The sequence below is a fragment of the Pinus tabuliformis genome, chromosome 9 (assembly GCF_031772625.1).
Source record: "Pinus tabuliformis cultivar Carrire ecotype Pingquan chromosome 9, CPIR1, whole genome shotgun sequence".
Taxonomy (NCBI): domain Eukaryota; kingdom Viridiplantae; phylum Streptophyta; class Pinopsida; order Pinales; family Pinaceae; genus Pinus; species Pinus tabuliformis.
Genome location: NC_142307.1, coordinates 1,055,942,712 through 1,055,948,401, shown reverse-complemented (window position 1 = coordinate 1,055,948,401; position 5,690 = coordinate 1,055,942,712). Strand labels below are relative to the sequence as shown.

At 46.5% G+C, this 5,690-nt stretch overlaps 1 non-coding gene across 1 annotated transcript; it reads right to left on the bottom strand.

Moving 5' to 3' along the window:
* Positions 1 to 775: 775 nt before the first annotated feature.
* On the bottom strand, positions 776 to 4,185 carry LOC149152319 (25S ribosomal RNA). The gene has a single exon (XR_016263924.1). It is a non-coding gene; the product is annotated as a 25S ribosomal RNA (ribosomal RNA).
* Positions 4,186 to 5,690: the final 1,505 nt, after the last annotated feature.

The window sequence follows — 5,690 nt, the reverse complement described above, 5'->3', positions numbered from 1 at the left end:
GTGCCAGGGCATGACATGGAAACCCTGAGTTTTCCAAGGCTTGGGTGCCACCAGTTTCGGTCGTGGCACGACATGGAAACCCCAAGTTTCCCATGCTTGGGTGCCAGGGCACGACATGGAAACCCCAAGTTTCCCATGCTTGGGTGCCAGGGCACGACATGGAAACCCCAAGTTTCCCCGGGATTGGGCGTCGTCAGTTTTGGTCTTGGCACGACATGGAAACCCCATGTTTCCCCATGCTTGGGCACCGAGGCATGACTTGGAAACACTAAATTTTGATCATGGCATCGAAACCCCATTTTTTTTTTGCGCCGGGAGGAAGACCCAAATTTTAGGCATCGGTTGGAAACACCAAATTTTGGGTGCGACATGGAAACCCCAATTTCTTTTACGCTGGGTGAAACCCCCAAATTTTAGGCGCCGGGTAGAAACCCCAAATTTTGGGTGCTGGGGCATGGCATGGAAACCCCAATTTTTCCCATGCTTGGGTGCATTTTTTGTTGCAACGTGGAAACCCCAAATTTTAGGCGTCGGGGTGCAACATGTAAACCCCAAAATTTTGGGCGCCGAGGTGTGACATGGAAACCCCAAAATTTTGGGTGCTGGAGCATGACATGGAAACCCCAATTTTCCTGGTCTTTGGTGCATTTTCCGTTGTGGCATAGAAACCCCAAATTTCTCGCCCCCAAGAAATAAAAAATTATCGTCTCGAGGAAGAGGAAAAGGCATGAGAGCAGGAGGGTTTTCTGGATTTGTTTGTGATAAGAGAAAAGCTCTGAATCAAGGCAACCAAGTGCTGAATCTCAGTGGATCATGGTAGCAAGGCCACTCTGCCACTTACAATACCCCGTCACGTATTTAAGTCATCTGCAAAGGATTCTTCTCAATGACAGTTTGAAATTGAACTTCAAAGCTGCCCCGACCAAGATGCTTCATGGTCACGGTTTGCAAATGACACAGGCCCATGGGGGCGAAAAAGTGACACCCCTACTGTGGGTCGAGATATAGTCGAAGAGTGTCATGCATTGCTTCTAGCATGGATTTTGACTTAGAGGCATTTAGTCATAATCTGACACACGGTAGCTTCGTGCCACTGGCTTTTCAACCAAGCGTGATGACCAATTATGTGAATCAATGGTTCCTCTCGTACTAAGTTGAATTATTATTGTGGTGAGGTTCATCAGTAGGGTAAAACTAACTTGTCTCACGATGGTCTAAACCCATCTCACGTTCCCTATTGGTGGGTGAAAAATCCAACACTTGGTGAATTCTGCTTCACAATGATAGGAAGAGTCGACATCGAAGGATCAAAAAGAAATGTCGCTATGAATGCTTGGCTGCCACAAGCCAGTTATCCCTGTGGTAACTTTTCTGACACCTCTAGCTTCAAATTCTGAAAATCTAAAGGATCGATAGGCCACGCTTTCATGGTTTGTATTTGTACTGAAATTCAAAATTAAATGAGCTTTTTACCCTTTTGTTCCAAACAAGATTTCTATTCTCGTTGAGCTCATCTTAGGAAACCTGCGTTATCTTTTAACATATGTGCTGCCCCAGCCAAACTCCCCACCTGACAATGTCTTTCGCTTGGATTGACCTGCCGAAATGTGCCTTAATACCAAAAACAGGGGCAGTGCCCCATCTCTACCCCATGGAATAAGTAAAATAACGCTAAAAGTAGTGGCATTTCACTTGCGCTGAAAATGGCTCCCACTTATTCTACACCTCTCAAGCCATTTCACAAAGTCGGACTAGAGTCAAGCTCAACAGGGTCTTCTTTCCCCATTGATTCTACCAAGCCTGTTCCCTTGGTTGTGGTTTCGCTAGATAGTAGATAGGGATAGTGGGAATCTCGTTAATCCATTCATGCGCATCACTAATTAGATGACAAGGCATTTGGCTACCTTAAGAGAGTCATAGTTACTCCCGTTGTTTACCCATGCTTGGTTGAATTTCTTCACTTTGAAATTCAGAGCATTGGGCAAAAAATCACATTGTATCAGCGTCCACAGGGACCATCGCAATGCTTTTTTCAATTAAATAGTAGGATTCCCCTTATTCGTACTAGTTTTGAGTCGACTATTCGACGCCTAGGGAAAAGTCCCTGGCAGGGGGCATTCTACGCCCGTAGCCCAATCAACACACGACTGCCCACCCTTGCTATGAGAGCAGCTTGGGCAGACTACTGATAACCCACGAGTTGAGGGCACAGAACCCTAGGCCCAACCCTCAGAGCCAATCCTTTTCCTGATGTTACGAATCCTTTTTGCTGACTTCCCTTACTTACATTGTTCTATTGACCAGAGGATATTCACCTTGGAGACCCGATGCGGTTATGAGTATGACTAGGCATGGATGGTACTCGGTCCTCCAGATTTTCAAAGGCCGCCAAGGGCGCACCGGACACCACAAGACATGCGGTGCTCTTCTAGCTGCTGGACCCTATCTCTAGGTGAAGCAATTCTAGGATGGGCAAGCTGATAAAATGAAAACATAACTCTTCCTGAGGCCCCCAACAATGTCTCCATATTTCCTAACATTGTCACTCGCTGACATGCCCGGTTCGAGAATATTAACCCGATTCCCTTTCGATGCTCGTGTAGAGTGTACCCTTGATACAAGGCTTCCCTATCTCTTAGGATCGACTAACCCATGTCCAAGTGTTCTTCACATGGAACCTTTCCCCACTTCAGTCTTCAAAGTTCTCATTTGAATATTTGCTACTACCACCAAGATCTGCACCAGGGGCCAATCCACCCAAGCTCACAGCCAAGGTTTCTCAACAACCCCCACATCCTCCTACTCATCAAAGCCAGGCAATTGCTCCAACGATCGAGTATAGGTTGCACACTTCAGTGCCATCCATTTTCAGGGCTACTTGATTCGGCAAGTGAGTTGTTACACATTATTTATCGGATTTCAACTTCCATGACCACCGTCCTGCTATCTTAATCAACCAACACCCTTTTTGCGATCTAGGTTAGCGTGCAATTTGGCACCGTAACTTGACTTTTGGTTCATCCCGCATTGCTAGTTCTGCTTGCCAAAAATGGCCCACATGCAGCCTCGATTCCATGGTGCAGCTCAATGGAGCAGCCACTCCCTCTTACCTATTTAAAGTTTGAGAATAGGTCGAGGGTGTTACGCCCTTGATGCCTCTAATCATTTGCTTTACCCGATAAAACTCGCGCATGTGCCCCAGCTATCCTGAGGGAAACTTTGAAGGAAACTAGCTACTAGATGGTTTGATTAGTCTTTCGCCCATATATCCAAGTTAGAAGAATGATTTGCATGTTAGTATCACTATGAGCCTCCACCAAAGTTTCCTCTCGCTTCGCCCTGCTCAAGCATAGTTCACCATCTTTCAAGTCCCAACAGGTGTGCTCACACTCGAACCCTTCGCATAAGCTGAAGGTCGGTCAACTATGCACCCTCCCAGAGAGAGGATCTCATTCGTCAGTTTCCTTGCACCTCACAGGTTTTCAAACCTGCCGACTTGCACACATGTTAGACTCCTTTTACCATGTTTCAAGACAGGTCGAATGGAAAGCCTGCCAACAAACACCACGAGTGCGCAGGTGCACATGGCCCGCCACAAGAGTGGACACTTTGTTCCTCGACCACTGCAACAGCAAACTGACAAGAAGTAATCCACCTGCACTTATGACGATGTAGCAACCTGTGTTGGTTTGCACCTCAAGTCGAGCGACGGACCAGCATGAGCCGTTCCACATCCGACCGAGATGCATCGACAGCTTCCATCCACTTCCCTCCCAGCAATTTCAAACACTCTTCAACTCTCTTTTCAAAGTCCTTTTCATCTTTCCCTCATGGCACTTGTTCCCTATCGGTCTCTCGCCCGTATTTAGCCTTGGACGTAATTTACCACCCAATTAGGGTTGCATTCCCACACAATCTGACTCGACGAAAACGTCTCGTGGCGTGGCAGGGTCACGGCCTAATGGCGTTGTGACCCTCTCAGGCATCCCCTTCCAAGGGACTTAGCCTAGGTCCGACACTGAAGACGCTTCTACAAAATACAATTCAGGTGATGCTGCTGCCCGATTTTCATGCTGGGCTCTTCCCGGTTTGCTTGCCGCTACTAGGGGTATCCTTGTAAGTTTCTTTCCCTTTGCTTAATTATATGCTTAAACTCAACAGGTGTTCTCGCCTGAGTTGAGGTCGCAAAGTTGGAGCTAAATCTACCCTACCCGATGGGAGGACAAGGGAGAGCAAAGCAAGTTTGAGCGATGCCACACAAAGCCCGCATCAGCTAATGTTGATTGCCCATCCAAGGGGACAAGATCACCACTCGCCGACGCATGCCACAAAACATCGCTTGAGGTATTTCAATCAACCACACCACATTGGGCACAGACGACCAGCTCCATTGCTCCCTAACATATTGCAGGGAGCATGTTTGAATGGGATGTGATGCCCAGACAGATGTGCCCTAAAGCTAGGGACCGAAAGGAAGAAGGGAAGAAAAAAAGGTGAAAGAAATAGATATCAAATGTGGCTACCAGCTCACAAGGGGAGGCTCAAATAGACAACAAGCCTCCCAAGCCCCATGCCTTCTCAAAAAGGGGGGAATTGAAGGGGACGACGATAGAGAAGGACTAGGGTGGCCACCCCGAGAGGTCGCACTGTGTTTTGTCCTTCCCGAACACCAATCCACAACAATCCCACCTTTTCTCTGTAAAGCTAGGGGCCAGAAGGAATAAAGCAAGAAAAAAACATGAAAGAAAGGGATATCAACCATGGCTACTGACTCACAAGGGGAGGCTTCAAACATAGAAGAATCTTCCCCAACCTTGTGCCTTCGCAAAAAGGGGGGAACTGCAGGGGACGACTGTTACACAGTAATTTGTCACCGTCCCTGTTACACCTTCTCCCGCACCTTGGAAGACTTATTTCGGGACCTGTGAGAAGTGACATAACCTGGAAACACTTGCATTGTATTCCACTAAGTATGTACTTCATATGCCCTGAAGACACCTTCTGCAAAATACCCATAAAAATAGCCCTTTTTCCATTGGCGCGGGTTCAATGTGTATCACTCGCGCCAATGGGGGAAATACTCCAAAGAGGGCGCGCCAGCTAGCGATCTGTCTCATTGTCGCACTTGCGCCAACTCAATTGGGTAAAGTTTTTAACAAATAAACTTACGAAGGTTCTTCCTAACCCACTCATGAACTGAATCTATATTGAGTCGGGTCAGTTTGGCTTCAAATCTCCATAAGATGGAAGTAGTTCTCCAACTCTCATGGAAGCTTCTTAGTGATAAAGCCAACCCCATGAATATTGTGGAAAATCCTAACTCCTTCCCCTCTATTTATAAAAGCTTGTCCTTTTGCCTTTGACAAGCTAGTTCCAAATTCTAAGTCCCAAAGTCTGAGAATTGCTAAGCTCATGCTACAAGAAGCCTTCTTCATTCCCATAAAGCTAAATCTAAAGTGAGGAGATTCTTGTCCAAGTAACCAAGGAGAGAGAGTCTTGTTTCCCCATTCCCAACAAGCTTTGCAAGGCATGTGTTGCTGATCACCCAGCCAAAGAAGGATTTGACGTCAGAACTATGGTTGTATTCTTCTTTGTTTATCAATAATAGACGACTATCATTATGGTTCCACTCTTATTGTCTTTCGTAATGATGATTGAGTTATATCCTTTCTGATTGATATATAGTTGCA